This window comes from Lathamus discolor, chromosome 4 (genome assembly GCF_037157495.1).
Source record: "Lathamus discolor isolate bLatDis1 chromosome 4, bLatDis1.hap1, whole genome shotgun sequence".
Lineage (NCBI taxonomy): Eukaryota > Metazoa > Chordata > Aves > Psittaciformes > Psittacidae > Lathamus > Lathamus discolor.
In genome coordinates, this window is record NC_088887.1 from 11,432,081 (window position 1) to 11,454,516 (window position 22,436).

At 39.3% G+C, this 22,436-nt stretch overlaps 1 protein-coding gene across 17 annotated transcripts in view; it reads left to right on the forward strand.

Moving 5' to 3' along the window:
• ZBTB20 (zinc finger and BTB domain containing 20) overlaps nucleotides 1-22,436 on the forward strand; it is a 490,951-nt gene that overhangs the window by 72,415 nt on the left and 396,100 nt on the right. For 16 of the 17 annotated variants that reach the window (XR_010612127.1, XR_010612124.1, XR_010612125.1 and 13 more), the window contains one exon: nucleotides 16,721-16,780. The gene's annotated coding sequence lies outside the window, so the exon portion shown is untranslated. The remainder of the gene's footprint in view (nucleotides 1-16,720; nucleotides 16,781-22,436) is intronic. The other variant, XM_065676356.1, reaches the window with a different exon arrangement.

Consider the following 22,436-nt stretch of genomic DNA (forward strand, 5'->3'; position numbering starts at 1 on the left):
TGTTTCCTTAAACATTCTGGCTTTTTGCACAATCATCCATCATAGCCTGTAGATTAGACACAAAATGAAAATGGATACATTTCTGCAAGATAACATTAAACACATGTAGAAATTAGAGGACAGCCGAGTACCTCCTTCATTCCTTTAATCTTCTGCATGTACTGGAACATTTGTTTTATATAAAGGTTATATTACAAGAATACTGGACTTGGGGCAAAAATCAAATCTTAAAGAATGTAAACTAAAGTCTGGAGATCTCTAAAGCACAGAGTGAATAGATATTGGAGAAATATTTGAAGTAACAGAATGTGGACTTTGCCCAGTTAATGTTAGAAGTATCCCAAATGACAGCAGGGGAGTCAGTTTGGTTGTCATACAAAGCTTCAGAGAGAGCTGGAGATGAACAGAAAGTACTGAAAATCTGGCCCTGAGACAATAAAATGAAGTGCTAAGTGGATAAGAGTGAGCATTGATGAAGGAAGTTAGAAACAGAGAAGTGCAGAATAAGGGTTGTCATACCAGAACCACTTCTAATGGTGTTTACACTGTCAGATGCAAAATAAATGTGGATATTTCTTCTCTGGAGTATACTAGCCATATTATAAAAGCGTGTTATGGACTCATAGAAGGAGAAGAGCATCTGAATAAAAGGGTATGCAAGTTGGATTCTGACTATGGAGATTCAGTGCTTCATTTATGCTGTTCCCATCCAGCGGCTCCACTCTGCTTTCACTGCCTGTTGTGAACAGGGATCTTTTTTTCTTGCTGTTTATTTCTTTAACAAAGTTACTAGGATAATGCCATCATTATGCTTGGGAGTGCCATCCTAAACAGTTTGATTTTCTTACTCTCCAAGGGGAAAAAACCCAACCCATGTTCAGACACAGTTCTGGGAATCTTTTGCGTATTGCATTCATGTAGAAGCTGCAGTTTCATCCTGTGTAACCAAGGACAGTTTTCAGGCACTGCTGCTAGTGATGCACTAGGCTGGCTGTTTCTCTCCATGGGCAGAAATCTGTCCCATTTCCTGCTGAGGATTCTGGGCAGGGTTGTCCAATAGGTAATTTCCTGCAGTAAACATCACAGTAATTAGAGTCATCGTTCCAGAGCACTGAACTTTCAGTGTCTTTTATTACTGAAATCTCAGGAATCATATGAGAAGCCACTGCAGTCAGATGTGCCTATTGTTATTAATTTCAGTTGCGCTAAGGCAAATATATAATGTGAAAAATGAGAAACTAGATGGTCCTGTATTTGTAGCCATTTATATTACTAACATGCCCTTAAAATGTATGTGCAAGAGCAAGCATGCAACTCAAGACCAAAGAGGGTGATCCAAGAGGAAGTTAAAACCCAATTCCCAAAAAAGCCTTCAACATTGCTTTTTTGTGCTTCTTCTATTTATGAAGTGGTTTGTTTATTTTTATTAAGGAGCAGGTTTGTAAGTCTGTGTTTAGAAAACTCCTCACATTACAATCAGTAAGGTCTAGTGTAATAGATAACATTGAAATGAACATAATATTTAAATTAGCAAAATTCAGACGCGTGGTGATGTTGAGAATGCACAATGAGGAGCCCTGCAAGAAGGCTTAGGGAGATTCCATTCAGATTATCTCCCCCGGCTTATACAGGGCAACATTTTTCTATACTTCTATTTTCTATGGGTCAGAAGCAGAGAATTTGAGGGAAAATGTCCTACTTAAAATTAGTGCAAGTGGGAAGAGACATTTTTGAGGTGTGTTCCCTTTACATTTACTGTATCTCTGCAGTGTAGAAAGTGGTCTACTTACAGTGCCGGGATGTGTTTGGAATAAACAGTGGAGTGCTATATTTCACTGTAAAGTCTGTCTATAGAAAGTGCTGGCTCTCAGATCAGCTGTTTACATTTTTCTGAAGAAGCTCCCATCTGTTACATCAAACTTGTTAATATAGGTCTACAGCATACAATAACATTAATGCTGTAAGTATCCAAATGGAATGTCAGAGTCCAGTCGCAGATACCAGATTCAAATGAGGCAGTGTCCTGAATCCACCTCTTTTACTAACAGGCCATTTAATAATCCATGTAAGTATCTATAGATGTCTAAGTCTTTGAAGGTCTGTGAGGGGCCAGATGTACAAATGCAGTTACAACATCAAATCCTCACAAAAGCTTTTCCACCACACTAGCATGACCACATAAAATTTGGCCTCGTTTTTTTTTTTTTTTTGGCTTCACAGCTACAGTACTGTCAAGACCTATTTAGATTGAAAATAGGCTTGGTAAGGGACGTCTCTGAGCTTCATGCTGTTCCAGTGAAGTTAAAGGCAAAGCAATCACATAAATAGAGATACACCTACCTCACTTCCATGCATACTTTGCCCCTTGTTTAAAAAAACCCCACCAAAACAAAAGAACCCCAACCCATAAACTTTATGATTTGTTTCTTTTTTGTTCTGGTTTGCATTGTTTCAATTTAAAACATAACTGAGTCCTTGATATTTTTGTTTATTCCTATGAGCTACTATATTATTATAGTGGCCATCTGACTAGAATGAAGATGTATGCCCCTGTTTTGATCCTTGTAATGATGGAGGGTGAAATGTAAGTTTGTTATATTACCTTTCTTGTTTCTAGTCTTTTGTATCCATGGTTTTTTAATTTACATTGCATTGTGAATGAAAACCCTTATCTTCTGTTATGTTTTTTTCCTGCCACTCAAATTTTGCATCAACACAAAAGGTTTGTTCTTCAGTTCGTGTTCAGTATTTGGTCACGTTCATTATGAGGTGTATCTAGAATACACAGATCACATACATAAAATATAATTTCTCACTGCGTTTTCCTTGAGATCTTATTATTAAGGGCTATTTTTTAGTGGACAGAAACCCAGTCTATGCATAAAACTGCATTCCAATGAGCTTTGCACATCTAATCATATCTATTTTTATTCCCAAATGCTCAGTGGTCACCAGTAATTTCAAGTGTAATGGTTATAAATCATGTTACTCGTAAACACAATGGAACGGGCTAAATAGGTCCATGCAGAGGGTTAATAGTCCAATAATAATTAAAATAGTCCTCTCCAATTCAGTAATAACTTTGGCCACCTGCCTTCATCCAGCCCCCACCACCCCCCTCAGTGCTCCTTAAAAAAATATTCATATTAAAGACAATCTTGTGTAACAGATTAACATATCTGGAACATTACTCAGATTTTTGGGCAGTGGCAGTCTGAACATGTTCCGAAGTTAAGCTTTTTTTTCTTGACAGTGTCCTTCTGTTAACTCTGGACTTTGTTTAACTCGTAACTGGAAAGCGCTGCCTGTGGTATCGTGGGGAGGGTTGTGTCTGCATTGGAGAGGCTCTACTGAACAGAAATACCCAATGTTCTAAGGGGCTTACACAGATAAACTCGGTATTGTGAGCACTGAAATGTCACACTCGCTTTCAGATTTGAATGGCCACGATACCTATTTGCTAGATTGGTTTAGTCACGATAGGGGATTACACAGATAGGGATGCACGGGTGGATGTGCAAGAGAGATGTTAGAAATGCAGGATTTTTTTCTCTTCGAAGAATGAGGTGATGTAATGTGTCTGGGTCAGAAACAGTAATGTAATCATCTAAGCACAAGACTGGAAGGTAGGAAGCCTTTTATTTTGCTCTCTGTCTCATCCCAAACTCCTTTTTCTGATAGGTTTTCCTCACTTGTAAAGTAGGAATCATGCCAGTGGGATTTGTGATGGAAAGTGTTCGGGGCACCAGTTGTTATTGTCTAAGTATGATACAACCTTCAATTTATTGTCCCTGGCTTTTAGGTGACCAGACCTAGAAAAAAAATAACTCTCTGTTCTAAATGGAATTTAACATATGAGTCCCATTTTTTTGTGTAACAGATTTCATCTTGTCCGTTGGTAAAATAATTGGCCTCTGTAAAGAACCAGTAAGTAAACAGCCAAGCAATTTTTGCTAGTACATACCGTAATTCCCATTTTAAAAATTACCTAATAAAGATTGCCTTTTAAATAGAGCTATTTGGGTATATCAGGGCATGTTGTACTAAATAAAAAGAAGGGAAAAAAAATTCCCTGTGTCATTTGAAAGAGACCATTTAGCCTCTGAACATATTTGCTCCACACTAAATAATAGATGTAATTCTCGAATAAATAGAACATGGTCTATAGCCTTCTATTGGAAACTGTTTTGTTCTGAATACTTCACCCATTCCATCCACCTTCCCCAAAACAATACGCGGATTCGGCTAGTATGGGTTGTAAGTAAATTTTAGGAGTGTCATATAAATTACTAATTTAATAAAGTTAATATTTAAATAACTAAGTGGAAAGTTCAGAGTTAAGATATTCTTCTTCCTCCCCATAAAAATAAACGTTAACAAATCAGTCTAATTCCTATGCAGAATGTTGGTTACTCTGGTTTGGAAAGTTAACGGTCGTAGATGGATGTGAAGGTATTAATCTTGGCAAAGTATCCACGTTGCTTTCATGCCCTTGCAAACATTGTCCAAAAGTGTTATTGGCAGATTAGTATCTGCAGTAGGAATTATTAGTGTTATCATTATTAGCGTATGGATATATTCATCACTGAGTTAACTGAGAGCTTTCCCATGTGTTTTCTCATCCTGTTACCTGGAGAAAGAGTCAAGGCCACTGTGGTTTTTTGACAGGCCTTGTTGAGCATGGTTCTTTTTGGAACAGGCAGGTCAAATCAATAAATAGTGCATGTATGGAAGAAGGCGGTAAGATCGGTGACACAAATCTCTTCCAAGGAGAGGCCATTCCGCTACTAGTGCCCTGGAAGATCCCTCTGCTCTTTGATAAATATGCTGATCAACTGCTCGCTGCTGCTTAGCTTCCTGGTGACAGCATCTGTGGTTGGAGTAGTGCTCCTTGGCATCCCTCTCCCTTCACTCCCCTCTGTCTTGGAACAGTGAGAGCTGGGCTTCAGCTACTTTGTTGAGTATGGGTTCTTTTCTGCTGGTAACAGCCAACCAGTTATAATAGTGATACATATACTTGTTGGGGAACTGTTAGCATGTTACTTTTGTTCTAAAGGGGGTGATTTGCCCAAAGTGGGAAGCATGAGTGTGGTAGCGGTGTTTCTAGCTGTTGGCTCAGTGTTAACTGCTGGGCTTGTGATAAGCATGTGTGATTCAGGCTAGTTCACTACACAGTAGTGCTTTGTTTTAAAGCAGGACTCTTTTACACGTAGCTAAGGGGTGATTTTTTCCGGTAACTGAAGAAAGAGGAGAAGCTTAAAACTGCAAAATCTGATCCTTGAGGTACTGCAGCTTCCTTGTTCCCTTGGTCTTGGAAGGTGATTGAGTGGAAGTGCTGGTATTCTTTCATTTAACTCCACTGGTATCCTGTGATTTCTTCAGTGAACTTCCAAGGTTTTGTTTGGCAAACACACTAAGATACATTACTTAATTTTCTATGCATAGAATGGAAGGTGTTAGTCTAAGCTATTCCTTTGTGGGAGAGACAAGCCAATGTATCTTTCGTTCCCGTTGTCTGTTTTAACTGTGCAAGAAGCATCACTTTAATTCTGTGTTAACCAGTTTTCAGTTTGGAAAAGCTATTTGAAATACCACTTCACAGCTACTTCAGCGCTTCAAGATCCTATCATGTAGTATAGTGCCAGATTTGTCTGATATGTGCAGATATGCATAGAAGAATCAAGCATTTTTGGATCCCTAAATCCGATCTCTGGGTTGAGACAGAAAATGATACAAGCTCTCCTGGTTGTAAAAGGTATTTCAGCCACAGTCAGATTCATTTTCACTGGGATTCAGAGGTATCTCCTTTCCTGAATAGTAGGAGTTGTGATCAAAGTCTGATAGCAGACTTCTATCACCTTACTTGGAAAAAATCTCATTGTGATGTGAGCTTTATTTATAACTATATATATATATATATATAGTGACAACACTTCATTATCTCTGTTAGGCTCCCAGTCTGGGCTAAAAGCAGCACAAATCTCAGCTAGACCTAGCAACTTATGGCCATTTGTTTGGCCTTCCAGTAGCTCAGGTCAACTGTTAGACTACCTGAATGCTTGCAGTACAGCTCCCAACATGGTTTCAACCCAAATACTGTGTATTGATGTATCTCAGCTAAGAAGCAGCAATAAGTTCTGTTTGTCTCGTTTATCGGTGCACTAACAAATCTAGCAGTGTGCTCCTACCTTTCCTGGCATGTGTGCTGACTACTCAGCGCATACAGACCCTGGGCGGTCACTGGTTTGCCTGTTAGAATAGATAGCAAGGAAATACAGAGATTTACTTTGTGATACAAGAGGGATATATAGCTCACCCCTCTAAACGTGAGGCATGTAGTCTGGGTATTCTGTCTAGATGGAAAGGCAGAAGAAAGGGAGAACCTTCCCTGGCAGTTGACTTAGCAACGTATCCAAGAAGAGAAGGACTCACCCTCTCAATATGCCCACTTTGTGGCAGTGGTAAAAGGAGCAGTCTAAGCAACAGGGTCTTTTAGATGGCCAAAGCTAGGTGAGGTCCCTTCACTGTTAATGCCTCTATGTTTTTATTTTATTGCTTGCAAAGTGTGGATGATCTAGTTCTATTTGGTTCCGCTTTAAAGCACTTCGAGATTCTTGATTCTAGAGTTACGCAACTGCAAAGTAGCATGACTGGAATTGCGAAGTTAACGGGCAGGTCTGATACTGGCATTTTTGGAGTGGTCTTTATATTAGTTAAAAAGAGGAAGGAAGGCTATGTTGTTAAAGCAGTGGAGTGTAACCCCAGATAAATGTTCATTACTCAGTCACAGATTTCCTGAGTAACCCCAACCTATGTGTCCCAACTCATCTGAAAAAGTAGCTCCTGCTCTTTCACTCTTTGGCTGGCTTGTCTGGGGAGTTCTTTCTGTTGATGACTGTCTCCCAGTCTGTGTTTCTGCAGTGCCCAATACACTGAGCTCACTGTGATCTCTAAACCCTGCTGCAGTGTTGTTTATTACCTGAAAATTTAGTTTTGTATTACAGAGTATGCCTCAGAATCTTTGTTCAGTCTCATTTAACATAGGAGGGCAAAAACCTGGATAATGCCTCCATGTGTGTTAAGTTGAAGAAAAGTGGAGGTAATTTTATGTAAGTTTGAGGAAAATGTATATGTAGGTCAGATTAGAAGTGTATCAAGTGGCTCACGTGTTTTGAGGGGTATCACCTCAAGAAACAGATTTTACTATGTAAAGTATTTGTCCTAAAGCATTCTTATTGTAAAAACTCTGCCGTGTAATAAGCAGCAAGTTAAAGTCATTCTTGAACCCCATTGATTGCATCAAAGGTTAGTTTGATCCACAGCTATCCCTTCACTTTCGCTGGTTAATTTTCAGCTAAAAACATAGAGTCCCTTTTGGATTACAGATCTTAATCTGTACAAAGTTTGTATTTGTTCTATAAAATATGAGGCATTCTTGTAATGGGGAGATCTGCCTGCTTGCAGTGTAGCTTCTGATATGGTTTTAATCCAAATACTATATATTGATGTATCTCAACAAAGGTTTTTACTAAATCAACTGTCCTCAAAGCAGGATGAATGTTAGAGCTAAAAATGTGCTGCTGATCTGAGTATCTCAGTCTTCATTGATCTAATAGTTATTTTGTAATAATCTTAATTTTTAATTAGACCCATTCTTGTTATTTGCTATGTACCGATTTTCACATATTAATCATTGCAGAAAATAAATACTGTACATGTAATGAATGATAGAAAGGATAGGATAAAATAAGGGAAAAAGTGATGTGGGGTTTGGAGATGTATTTTGGGTGTCATATTTAGTACTATTTCAGGTGTGTACTTTCCTTCTAATTCTCCTTATATTTAGACTAGAGGAACCTAATGCAGCATGAAGGAGCTGTTTTGTGTCCAGAAGTCATTGCAAAGTGGCAACTATTGAATATTTAATGTTCCCCACTGAATGTAACTGGGGAAAGAGACATTTTCTAAGAGATTCTGTCGATTGTTTTGTTTTGTGGGATTTTTCCTAGAGGAAATGTGAACTGCATTTCTCTATTGTGAGGCAGTTTAGGGTACGCCGTGTAAGTGTTGTACATGTATCAGAATAATTTTGAGAAACTCAGTGAAGTACAAGAAGAAAAAGAATGTGAAATAGGCTCAATTTTGTTTTGTTTTTGGTTTTCTTTCACAATAAAAATGTTCTTGAATGTTACTTGACAAATAGCAACTGAAGATGCTGAGAAAAGCTTTGGAACTGGTATTTTGTCAGGGATTGTGATAAAACAGTGAGGGTCCTTTATAATAATACTGAAAATACTTCACCAGCAGAAAAAAAAATGCTTTTGCTGTGATATATTTTTGCAGAAAAGAAGTTTGGTTTTAAAAAAAGTCTTAGCATCTGTCTAAACTACCTCATTGTCAACCAATTTATAGGTATATTGACAAATTATTCAGCAGAAGAAATATATACGTATGTATATAAAAGAAAACATATTGTTTACAAATAAGATTTCTTGCCTTTTGATGGACTTTTCCTTCTTAACTGGGGTATCGTGAGCTTCAGAGGCAACTGGAAGCAACTTGTCCTGGGAGGCCGTCATCCTTCCTTCACGCTGATATGTTCACTTGACAGATGGTCTCGGAAGAACATATTTCTGTTGGATGTCAATGTGTCACTTCATCAAGAGGGAGAGTTAGGGTTAAAGAAGAAACCTTCCCACCCCACCCCAAAAAGAAAAAGTTACTATACTGCTTGTTTCAAGGGTATGTGGTAAAAAGAACCATCTCTATCTAAAGTGGCTGAAATAATTTGGAAGTTAAGAAGGATGCAAATAGACAAAATCCCTTCCTTTGCCACTTCCAAAGTAATAAGAATTGCACCACAACTTCTTTACAGGCCATTTCATATAGGTCTTATTCAGGTAAGGCTGAAGGTTTTTCCTTTACCTGGCCCTTAAAGATGGCTGCTGGTGCAGGTTTGGTTCACTTTGTAACTAGGAGTAGGATGAAAAATAATACGCTTTTCCTCATAACTAAGGGCTAAAGTCATAAATCTCCTTTCCAGTGGTCATTTCTGAACATCAGTGCACCAAAATGGCTATAGCTATAGCTAGGTAAGCGGGATCCCTGCTCAGAGCTGCTTTCCAGCACCTCCAGGAATACTTGGATCTGATTTAACTGATTAATTCTCCTTTGGTACCACCTGCTGCAGATATGCACTGAGCATCCTTCCTTGGGGCTTCCAGCTAGCATTGTGTATGTACGTGCTGGGAAGGCTGCACAATGCATGAGTACATGGCCAACTTACCTACCTCGTGAAAAGTGTCCTGAAAACACTTGTGAACTCAAAGAAACATCTTACTTTATCTTTTGGGTCTGGTAAAATACAAAAGGGTTGGGGAAGATTGGCTGTGTGCTTTATTGCAGTTGTCTCCACTGTTAGACTTCAGAAATTAAGAAAGCCACCTTTTCCTTCAGCTGGATGTGTGCTGAGGCTTCTAGAGGAAGATGTGAAATCAAAAGTGAAAACAGGGATGGGCAGTATCCCTAATTCCGCATCTTTGCTTAACCAGTGCATTTGTAAGCTAGCCTTTAACTGCATCAACAGATACATTTTAGAGTTTTCTCTGTATGTCTTCAATTCCTCTTTATTTTCCATAGCATTAGGTATACTTAGAAAAACATCTATTACTTACACACTGTTCTCTTATGTGTCAAACGGAATTTGTAAGTCATTTGTGTGAGCAGTACACAGTAAACCATTTTCACACAGTGTACTAAATATTAAATATACAGCATAACGTGCTAATAAAATGTTGCTAATGTAAGTAGGCCACCTAAATTAAAGGCTAAGCCAGCTCTATGATTAACTGTCTCATTTCTTCAATTGCAACTTTGGAAGGCTTCGGTAGGCAAAAAAAGAGTATAGTACATAAATATTGGCAAAATAGCTAAGATCTAAACCCAAGAAAAAAAAACCAAATTATGTTGGACCATTATAGCTTTTAAGAGTAGATTAATATTATCAGCTGCCACATTTGTGTGCCTTTGTATCAATGATGAGGGAATAGCAGTATATGAATACCTTGTTAAATATTACCTTAATGCTCTTGTGAAGACTTCTGCTTGTGTGCAGAACTTTAGAATAGGCTTTTAGTGGCATGTCTCATGTGCACAACTTCAGTGTATATGCATATGTCTTTATTAATCCAAGGCTTCAAAAGCAATACGATAGAATCATTTCCAAAGAAAATGTAGTTAAGAAAAATTGCCTGAGATTCACAGTGGCATTTCTGCTGTGCTGCTGCTGCTGCTGCTGTAACTTTTTCCTGCATGGTAATGACTGTATGCTGGCCTGAGGTTACTGAGGATGAGATGGCATTGTTTTACACTACTGAATGCTGGATAATTGTGTTAAAAGGTTATGTGCTTTTATGTTAGAAAGGTGATGTGCTAACTTCAGCACTATAAAAATGTCACTGTTTTTTATCCAGCAAGGACCTTCCCTCGATTTCAGCACATCACTGGGGAAAGCTGCGTCACATCAGCACTGGGTTAGGCAGAATGATGTGTCAGAAGGAGGGAGAGCGTAAAGACGGACTCAGCTGGAGGTCAGGCCTAGAAGAGCATCTTATTGGATCATCAGGGACTGGTGCAATGACTGTCTTATTTGCAGCACAGGCAAGGTTAGATTTATTCAATAAAGAAAATGTTATTGTACCTGGGACTGTTTTATCCTTCACTGTAGAATTTCTGTCTGGAGCCTTCCCCAGGTTCTCCCTCTGAATCGAGCATCTTCCTAGCAGATGTGCAGAAACAGGAGAAGGTGCCTGTACCTCACAGGAATCCCATTTTCTCTCAGTTGCAAGTCAAACAGCCGGCTCATTCAGTAGTGAATATGTGAATACAGGATCTTTATACTAACCCTTTTATTTCTGTATTTAAAATTCTACCAGGGCTCAGGGAGAGGAAGGTATTTTGGGGTTAATAAGAAATGTACATTCTTCAAAACAACCCCATCTCCAAAAAACAAAAAAAAAAAAGTCCACAGCCTTATAAAATATCTGGTTTGTGTCCTAAAATAAAGCATGTATTTCATGCTCTAAAAGTCTGAGGTTTGTAGCTGAAAATGATTAAGTAAATAATTCAGAATTTGTTGTGTTTACTTGTTAATAATTAAGCAGGTTAGTCTGTGTGTTTTTTATAGACAGGGAGCTTTACTTATTTATTTTTATTTACTTGGCTCATGTTCTGATTTTTAAATTCGGAGAAGTTTCTGCCAAGGAAAAGATCGTGAGAGGAAAGGCATCAAGGAGTTAAGTGCTGTACAGGAAGCAAAACCTGTAGGGACATAGTCCCTAGCGAGAATGGGGAATTATCAACTCTCGCTTGCCTTCTGCATTCCCCTAGACGAGTCTCTGGTGCTTTGAGGGAATTAAATCTTAAAGGTGATAATGATTTTTTGGACAAAAGCACCACCTTTGATTCATACTTTGTGATGCCACTGACCAGGGCTAGAGGAGTCTGGCTTTGTTCCGAGGTGACATTTGCTTCATCTCAGTCAAAGGGAAGTTTCAGCCTTGTTCTGTTTCAGAAATAGAACAGCCATTTGAAAGAAAAAGAACTCAGGTAAACAGAGACACCGTGTATCTGTTTTCTTGTTGTGTGAGTTGCAGTCTGCTGAAAGGTTGTAAGCTCACAGCTGTAAAGTCTGAACTCTTTTTTGTCATTTGAGGAGGTACAGAGAGGCCAACCGCAGTGTGAGCTGCTCTCCTAGGCACATTCAGATCCATCCATTGTGAGACTGCATCCTGCGGCTGGTAATAGTTTACTCCCAAGTAGATCAGCCAGGGCATCCTTGCTTTCAGTGGTAATGAACAGGCCAATAGTTTCCCAGGTTCCACTTGAATCTTAGTAGCTGTCTCTTGAGTAAAGAACATGGATGAGCAGCAGAATAATTCTGTGTTTTCTATCCAGTAATTTTTGGTTGCAGTTTGCGTAGCCTAGACTTGAAACAGAGAAGAGACTTGGGTTTGGGTTTTGTTTTTTCCCTCCCCTGGCAGGCAATGATCCACCCCATTGCCAATCACATTCCCTCCCTGACTTAAGCGAGGTCATTGCCTAATTTTTTTCAGCATTTGAACGGCTCCTTTGGTCTTGGCAGAGTAAGATATCATTTGATATTTTCACTCACCTTTTCCAAAGGGGAATGAAAGCACAGGGTAGTGAGAAAAGTCAGTTGAAATGATTGGCATTAAAAGACAAAAGCTGCTGAAATGTGAGAGTGATCTTTGGACTGTATATTAAAAATTAAAGATTTAAAAAGACTGTTTATGTGAGAATTAATAGCCTGATTTTGTTGACAGTTGAAGTCTTCATCTGTTACCATGGCATGTTTTAATTCTCTGTCTGCATTGGTATTTCCTTCTGAAGAAATACTCAGGCTAGTTGCTACTACTTCTAATGTTAAAAATACCATTTGCTTAGAATCATGGAATGGTTTGGCTTGGAATGGACCTTAAAGCTCACCCAGTTCCAACCCCCTGCCATTGGCAGGGACACCTTCCACTAGACCAGGTTGCTCCAAACCCTGTCCAACCTGGCCTTGAACACTGCCAGGGATGGGGCAGCCACAGCTTCTCTGGGCACCCTGTGCCAGGGCCTCAGCACCCTCACAGGGAAGAACTTCTGCCTTAGATCTAATCTCAGTCTCCCCTCTGTCAGGTTAAAGCCATTCCCCCTTGTCCCGTCCCTACAGGCCCTTGTCCAAAGCCCCTCTTCAGGTTCCTTGTAGCCCTTTTAGGCACTGGAAGCTGCTCTTCCATGTGGGATAGTTATGGGCAGGTAGTACTTTTCAAATAGAATTTAGAAGTGCACATGTACAAAGCTTCATTTTCTGCAAAAGAGCCCATTCATATCCAGTTCATTATCTTATACTTGCAGGCCAGGTTGAGGTCTGCGCTAGGCAGTTGCCTTCAGAAATTCTCCAGAATCTGTCTTCATCATGGAGTATAAAGCTAGTCGTTTAATTTATTCCCTTTTTCCCATCAGACAGACAAGTTTGTCTCTGGAAACAGCAAACTCTAGTTCTTAGTGGACCAAGATCCGTATCACAAAAATATTGCTACAGTCAATAGGAATTGATCTGTGGTTGTAAGTCCAAGGAAAGATGTTGAACCAGCCATAAAACCTGACTGCTCAACGTGGTCCCTCTGTTCGAGGCTGAGGGGTAGGTGATGCGCCTGTGTGAGTCGATCTGTTCTGATGCTAGAAGTACTGTCCTGGAAATGAGAGGACTTCAGGCTCTAACCCTGCCAGATTAGACTTCTCCATAAGCATTGAATTCTCACACAAGTTTGGGTTGTTTGTTTTTACAAAGAGCATTGCTGTGATGCATTTTCCATTTTGCTAAGGACATTCTTTACCCAATGTTTGTGCCAGGTTGATTGAGTCTCAAAAGAGACCAACAGATTCGGTGGTAGTCTCACAGTGAATCATTGTCTGAAATCCTTTTGGCTCTTATAGTCTTAGTAATAATCAACAGTGATTCCTTTCATCCACCTGCTACCAGAGTTTAGTTTGTGTGTATAATAGCTGCTTTTGGAAAGAATTGAACTGGAGTGATGCTGATAGAATTTATCTTACTCTTTGAATTTTGTTCCTTAAATACAGAGTCTTAGAAGATCCTCACAGTTACCATCCTATAACGTTTTTTCCGCTCACCATGAAAGCTTGATAACCCTGAGAAAAAACGTAAATAAAATTTACATGTTCTTTACATATTCTTGAAGGGAATGTATTTTTCTCGGTTTCACTTCATCTGATGATAGTTCGCTGAATAGCATTTTTTTCATTAGTAGCAAATGTCAAAAGGCCATGGAGCTTATAAGGCATTAACATAAGGAAATGAACAAGTATGTATAGTTCTTTCTTGTTTGCATTTGAACGGCGGTACAGTATTCTGTCATTACTGTATAAGCAATTGGCATAGCAGAAGAGGCCTCTTTGATTTAGGACTGTTTAAGCTATCCGTTTCTGGTTTTGTGGTAGATCTCGTTCTGCTTAGGTACTTAAAAAAAGCAGAATTAATAAAGTGTACGTAATTTACTTCATCCTTAAAAGCACATTTTTCTAGGAAATTACCATGATCTACCTCAAACCTCTCTGAGGATTGTGATGTATTTGTGACTTTGAGGTCAGAACTCCTTTTATGAGCCTATGCTGTATTTGCTGTATTCGCCTTTGCTTAGTACATGAGGGTTTACTTGCAGGTGGACAAAAAGTGGTTTCCTGAGTTGCTTGCATAGTTTTTCACTTCATTCATGTCATATGGATGCATACAACAGAGTGTAATACTTGATGGGCTATGATTTGAATCATCAAGAAAGTGTTGATCCAAGTGAAACCTTTACATGTAAACATGGAGGTTGGAATTGAAAACAAAATGAATGGCCTATAATTTTGGATATAGTATTCTCCAGTAGCTGTCTTGGTCCAACAAATGACCATCTCAAGTGTAAAGTGTGATTAATTTTAATCAGACATAAAAACAGTTCTACAAACTATGTGGCAGAAATCTTGCCACTAATTAAACTCAGGCATTCAAATGTTCAGGAAAGATCAAATCATGATTGTGCAAATAAAGAACAGAAACAGTTATCGAGGCTCTTGTACTTTCTGGCAAGAGTCAGAAAAGGATGAAAAGGATGGCTGTGTACAAAATTTCACATGCCAGTAGGGCACAGGATCGGAACTGAAACGTTTGACTTGGATTTAATCCTTTGCAGAGCTTGAGGATGTAATGTCTGTGCACAGCCACGGGTCTGACTGATCAGTGGGTACAAAATAGGGCATATTCTCTTTCACCTTGTGATCAGTTTTCCCATGCTTTTTCCCCACCTTTCATCTCTTCCAGGTTCCACAGTGCCACTCGCGCTTGGTGGGATCACTTAGCAGAGCCATCTCTTACTGCAGCACATAGTTTACCAGCAAGTACAGAGTGGTTCGGTTGTTAGCTGAGTTAGACATTAGGCAAACAGCACAGTTTCACACCTAATAGTATCACTTAAATCAAACATATCCTTGTGCAGTACATCTAACAGCATTTAAAGGTCAAAAACCTATCCTCATTACTCAATATTTTAGGTCTTCTGTTTTGCTTTTATTCATTGTCTGCACAGAACTGACAGACTATTCCAGACCATGGTTGTATAACGTTGGAAAGTGCTAACGGTTGCTGTCCAGCGTGTCTATTCAGGCAGCTGCAGACCTTATGAAAGCTGGAGCCACACAGCCTTAGTTCAAATAAAACAAGAACTTCCCTGAAAGCAGTGGAAGCCACCATCAAGCAGAGTGTGCTGCATATGCTCAGGACTGACCCACGTAGGCTGGGGGATTACCATAGGGAAATTTCCACAGGTGCTGAAGCTGGGGCATCCTTTGGTTGTGATCATCAGAGGCTGAAAGCAATCAGAAAACAAGAGGAAGGCTGCAGATCGTAAAAGGAATTGTGAGCATGTCTCTGGGGAAGCAAGAGAAGCATCACTGTAGTAGCCAAGAACTGGAGGGAAGTCAGGCTTGGAAACACTGAGCCTGAAAGCCTGCTGGTGTCACATCTTCTTTATCTGAGAAAGGAACACTCTGTGTCCTTTCTTTCTGAATAAGTAAGGGTGCTCCAGAGATCAGTTCCTCTCGGTTACGTACTCTGTGCTTACCTGTAACCTCAGTGATTAACATGTCTTTGTGTTTGCCTTTGGAAACCCCTCACCAGTGAAGGATTAAAGACTACTGGTAGGTTTAGTTAACCTAGTCCTGCCATACTTGAGCTAGTATTACCTTTGGACACAGGTTCTACCTGGAAGGTCAGCACTTGAGAGGGACGAAGGCATCTCGCTGCTCCTGTGGAGAAGCACGAAGCCTGGACTGGGTGTGGACACTGTAATCTAAATAAACCTCCTGTAATGGGAATTGGAAATAGTGCCAATCAGGTCCCTAAACCATATTCTGCATTGGTGGAAGGGAGTGCCCAGATTGTACTTTCAGACTTCAAAATACTCTTTCCTCACCTGTTTGTCTGCTGGTTTTGAACATTTTGGTAGCAAGAGGTATATGGTACTAAGTCCGCTTTCCCTTTTTCTTTCAAAATGCAGCCTATAGAGAGGTTTTCTGAACATTTAGTCATTCTTTAGTCATTTAGAGTTGAAAGATGTGAAGACTTTATACATGGTTTTTCATTAAAAAAAAGAAAAGGAAATGAAAGAACCTCTTCAAAGTTTTGACCTGTTACAGTACTTTTACCTGGAACTTTTTCCACAAATGCATTTGAATGGCACATGTAGACTGACAGATTTTGGTTGTAACACCCATTTGTTTTTAATTTCTAACAGGAATGAAACTACACTTACTGGAAAAAACCAAAGTTTGGGGTTGTTTTTTTTTTTTTGAAGCATGGAGTCTTAGAAATTGCTCCCTATTAATTCGGTGCTCAGCTGTGTAACTTTTCCCTCTAAAGGATGTATATAACATGACATTTCAGATACTAGTACATTTAGCTTATTTGTCACTTGTGTACTAAATGTGAATGTGTAGGACTTTGTTTTGCCTTCCTTCAGATAGCTATATATTTATATATATACAGCATTCCACCCACTTCCCCCACTGAACGTCTAGCTACTTGGCTGTTATGAAAACTCACGGTATTGTGTGTGCAATCCCTAAACATGAGCATTTCTTTTCTTTACAGCAGCATAAGAAAGAAGTGTTGAGAGCTGCTCTTAACCCTTTTGGAGTCCGAAGTCAAAAGGTAAAACCAAATGCCAGTTTTTGGGTTTCTGAAGGTGTTGATTGTAAGCGTTTGGAAATGCTATTTCCTTATCACATTTGAACTGAGATTTCCCACAGGAGAAAAGCAGGGATATGGTAACACGACACAAAACATTATTAGACCTCTTTAAGAGCATCAGCGTATCTGGGCATAAATTAATCCAGGTAAGTTACAACTGGCAAACTGCAATGATCTATTTTAGTGAATATGAAAACATTGGCATTAAGAGTCAGTGGGGCTTTCACTGGGGTTTAATATTGCTAAGGATTTAATGATTTTTGTCTCACTATAACTTGACAGTTTTTATGATATATAAAGTTTTTTCAAATTACAGTAAGACAAATCCTGTAGCTCTTTTCTCAGGCAAGAGTCCCTCAATGGGAGTTTTGCCTGAGTGAGAACTGAATGAGGTCTAAATAATTAGCAATTAAAATATTCAGTTATTGTGCTACTGTATATAACAAAGCACTGGAGGTATTAAAAATTGCTAATCTCTTCCTTATTAAAATGATAACTGCTAAACATAATACAGTTTTGCATTTTCTATCATTCATTTTTGCAGTTCATTAGTAGAGGTGAAATGTTTGTGACAAATAGGCATTTGAACTTTTGAGGGATTGACTTTGTTTTCCTGACATTTTAGTTAATATTTCTGACTGTGTTGATTTACAAGCAGAAGTGTTGGTGGAAACCATGGATTTTAGTCAGACACTAGATAACGTGCAGAGGGTGACTTCTGATAAACCATTTGTGAGTACTTGCAGAAGAAACCAGATGGTAAGCTACTCACCAGGAGACAAAGCTAAGCAATTTAGGTATCCAGTTTGTACGTGTTTTGGTAAGCAGCTTCTTGTAACCAGCTCCAGTAATAGGTTAAGGATTGTCCATGGGGCTCACTGGACAGATAAGTTTCAGTGAGATGCTAGCGTACAAACACTTCAGCAACAGGTTCAGAAGCAAAGCTGGTGAAATCCTTTAGTTGTGCACCCATCTGTGTAAAGTAGCACATGAACTATTTATTACTATGCTGTTTAGTACAGGGGCCAAACTGCTCTCATCCTACTTCACCGCACAAAGGAATAAGAAGGAATAAGATGAGTCTTCTGCTTTCTTTGTCACACAGCAGCAGCAGGATGTGTAGAGAGGGAGAATGGTATTTGGTGAGTGGGAAAGCAGTGGTAAGTGAAGGTGATAACTGGTAGAGGAAGAAGGTGAATTACTGAAAGGATCTGGAGACAGATGAATTTGCCAAGGGAAGACAACTCCCTCAATTCTGTTTCTGCCATAGCCACTCCCTGGAATAGATTTTGTTACTGATTATGCCTAAAGGTTTTGTTTCTAATCTTTCTGCAGAGCCGTTCTAGGCCTAGGCATTTAATTGTGCCATATAACGTTGTTGACAGTTCAGGCTGTGATTCTGCAAGGGTTTACACATATATTTCACTTACAGCATTATGAGTAATCCTGTTGAAGTAGATGAGATTAATTGCAGGACATAAAGTTAAGCATGTATATTAGTCTTTGTAGTAAAAGAGGCGTAGTCTCATTTCCGTATTTATTTTCAGTGTGGGTGATTCTTTTTAAAAATACATAAACACATGGGATTTTCCACCAATTTTGTGGCAATTAAAGAGGAGGTAGACGGTAACAAAAGAAGCTTTTCTGCTTGTAACCAAAATCCACAGTTTTGTCAGGTTCTCAGCTGTAAAGTGTGAGAAAGAATAGGCTGCCATCATTTTCCATTTTACATGCACAGTTAAACCTCCAGCCAGAATGAGATGATCGTATAATTTATTATAGAGGAGTGAACAGGACAGAAATCAAACAGGAAGGCATGTGTGCTTGTGTGGACACTTGTTTATAATTTCATCAGATTGGTGCACACCTCATACATTTAGTGATAAGATATGCAAATTGTTCTGGAGCCAGCAGCAGTACTTCCACCTGAATGTCAGAAATGACAGAGATTTTTAAATCAGGTCTCAACAACAACTTGTATTTTAAAGCATCTATTCCTAAAATACAACCACCAACTACAGACGAATAAGCGCAGAATTGTTTTCTTACTTTCCTTCATGCCGTCTTCCCTCCTTTATTGTTTACCTGCATGGAGAAACAGGGTTGCAAGATTAGGTATAGATTCTGGGTGTAACTATGGGTAACGGTGCAGGGAAGCACTGTGCACAGAGCACAGAAATGCACGTTGAAGGTGGGGAGACTTGCAAAATGAGATTTACTGGAGAAGGTATTTTCGCATCATACCTTCGTATCTGTGAAGTAATGGGTAGTGCAGACTCTTTAACTGCTTTCTCTCCCTTTGTTTTTAGTTTTATTGCATTTGTGTTCTTGGATCAGAATGGGGTACTAGAAGCCTGTGGATACAGTGGAGAGTTCGAATGATAGCTTTTTCTTGAGATTGAGAACCAAAATTCCTCAAGGCTGTGGATGTTTAGCTGCTGGGGTTTTGGTTTTGAGTGTACATACAGCCATGGGAGAAAGGGTGTCACTGAAAATACAGCTTGGGATTTAAATATTAAATGTGTTTATTTTTTGAATCCTTGCTCAGTGCCCATTACCTATAAAGTGATAATCCTGTGTATTTTCTCCAGATTTGGTTCTTCCTTCTCTTTCTGTGAATGTGTGCAAATAACTATGTCCCAACTCTTCATCTGAAGTTTTCCTAGGGCTTTTTGTGTTCTTCTTGTTGTTTTTAGTGTGTATACTCATTAACCAGAAAGACATCAAGGCTGAAAACATTTAACAAAGCCTAACAATTTAAGTATTCCTCTATCTGTGCATGAGTCTATGTGTGTGTATGGGGGAGAGCTGCAATTAGAGATTATGAAAGATTGTTACTTGGTTATGATTACAAGCCTAGTTGTGTAAATTGGCTTTCTGCATTTCTTTATATCACTTGGTCATCGTGTTCTAATAAATCCTCCCGTGTGACAGGCTCCGATTTCTGGTCAGTTGCTTTAGTTGGTACCAGTCTCTTCCCAGTGGGATTTTACTTCCTGCATTTAAATAAGAGCAATGTGTTTGTTTTCCTACAAAATGAGAAAATGGATTTATATGTATTTGTGATTAGAAAGATATGACCTGTCCACACAAGGTGGTAAGTCCCACAGTACATGCTCATGGGCCTGTTTCCCATAGCTTTCAGGGTCCCCAGAAGTACTCTGTGGAAAAGGACTTCCAGAAACTCAAGGCTTACTACTTGTGTGGATTTAGGCCACTGCAGCACATTTTATTTACAAAAACTAATTCTAGGGCTTACTTTAGTGTTGTGGATACTTAACTCCTACCCACTCAAACAGAGGCACTTCAAAATAATTGAAGTAAATGAATAATCCACACACAGAGCAAAGCCTTTCAGAGGGAAAGTGGGTTTATCGATAGAAGGAATTTGCTTTTTTTGGCTAAATAGTCCCTTTCAGGGTCTTCTTAAATAAACAGCATATGCTTTTGTTGGAAAATAAGAAATAAAATGGAGTCTTTGTCATTTCTGCCATGGCTGATGGAGTTTAATCATTGAGAGCTAGAAAAAATCAGATAGAATTTGTTGATGATGGCCAGGCAAGAGTGTATTGCCTCTCTGCAAAATGCTAACTGACGTAGCACTAGAGAAATACAGTGGGTGTTGTGGCATGTTCACCTTTAATGCAGTGCTTTAAAAGAATCTGAAAGAGTTTTGGAAGAATTTCTGGAGCTTTCTGGGGCCTGCAGGGTAAAAGCACCAATGGATGGGGAACAGCCGTGATCACAGAATCACAGAATCACAGAATCCCAAGGGTTGGAAGGGACCTCAAAAGATCATCTAGTCCAACCCCCCCACAAGAGCAGGGTAACCTACAGTACATCACACAGGAACTTGTCCAGGCGGGCCTTGAATATCTCCAGTGTAGGAGACTCCACAACCCCCCTGGGCAACTTGTTCAGTGCTCTGTCACTCTTACAGTAAAGAAGTTCTTCCTGATGTAGAAGTAAAGAAGTAAAGAAGTAAGTGTAGAAGTAAAGAAGTTCTTCTTCTGTGATGACTTTGATTTTTCCCTGGTTGGCTGTAGGGATGCTCATGGTTTAGTCTTTCACCTGCATGGATGCACTTTAACCATATGCTCCAGTATGAACTACATGGCTGCAGCTATCAACATTGATACTTGCCAGTTGGCATTAGAGTTGTTTGCTTGCTGCTATGTGGGGAATAATTGCCTATAGCTGATACCAATAACCAATTAATCTTACCAAAACCTATATGTATATATATACATATATATATTTGATAAATGGTGATGTTTGAATCTGTCATATTCTGTCAACATTAAGCTTAACAGAAAATCTCCACTTCTGTGCAAGTCTCGCTTAAGTGCAAACTCCAACAGAGGAAATTCAGCTTCTTTCTTATGTTGACATTACATTGGGTGGTTTTTCTGTGCTGAGTTTGATTCCAGGCATGCAGCAGCATACCAGAGGGAGAGGCAACCAGCATCTCAGCCTGCACTGCTGCTGCTGCTGTATTTGTTATGAATAACAGCCCACTGGGCTAGTTAATCATTACTCTAACTTTTCCCTGTTCCTTTGTAGCTGATTGTTGCCCAGGGGACATGGGTTACTGGAGTCTGGCTACCAACACAAAGTTCAGTATTGTGCATGAATGTGTGTTTAGTTTACCTGCATACATATGCATTGTGTTGTTCAGGAGATATTCTAGTAAAACTAACCATGCAAAGCCAGTGTGCCTGTTTTTCTGTATACAAGTGGGAGAGGTAATGTTTTACCCTCTCTCATTTGCCAGTTTTGAAAATGAATGTGAAACTATTGGTCTCTAATCCACACACTGGCACAACAGTGTTTCCTCGTTCAGGACTTGAAGAGTGGAGTTTCAGGATGCTAAACTTCTGTTTCTTAGAGCACATGTCTGAATCATGTGGCCGGTGATTCATGCTAATTTGCCAGGAGCCATGATCTGACACCTCTTCTATGACAAAGGCAGCGTTCCTGTCCACTGGGAGCGAAAAAATACTGGCAAGGAATAGATGTCAGTGAAGTCTTTGAGATTCAGAAGGTGGTATTTAACCACCACGGGTTTTGCTCAGATTTATGTAGCTATATTGATTGCTAGGGTGGAAGCAAAGAAGAAACTTGCCTTTTGGTCATTCTGAAATTCATCTTAAGTGCAGAACATCTGGTAATACCTGGAGGATGTGGTGCAGATGACATTTTTGCCACATGGGACAAAATCTGGTATTAAATTCTTTCCTCTCTGCCAGCGAGTCGCTTTACCTTCATTTGAAAGAATAAATAGCAATTTTGCTGTCCAGATGTCAATATTCAGGTGGCCAGACTGATTAAAAGGCTGATCTTTAATATCTCTGGTGTTTATTTTGGGAAAGTTAATTTTCTTCAATGGGTAGCTCAGGACAGTGAAATATTTTGCTCCTTCTCCTGGTCAGATTTCTATTCTGTTGTCTTTTTTAAACCCAGTAGGCACTTGGCTTCTATGTTTTCCCATATAAGTAGAACTGGAGTCGACAAAAGAATAACTGTAAAAGGGAGGATTAAAACCTCCATCTGGTGGTACAACATTTTAACACCAAAACATTGTTACATCCTGTATAGTTTGATAGATACTTCATTC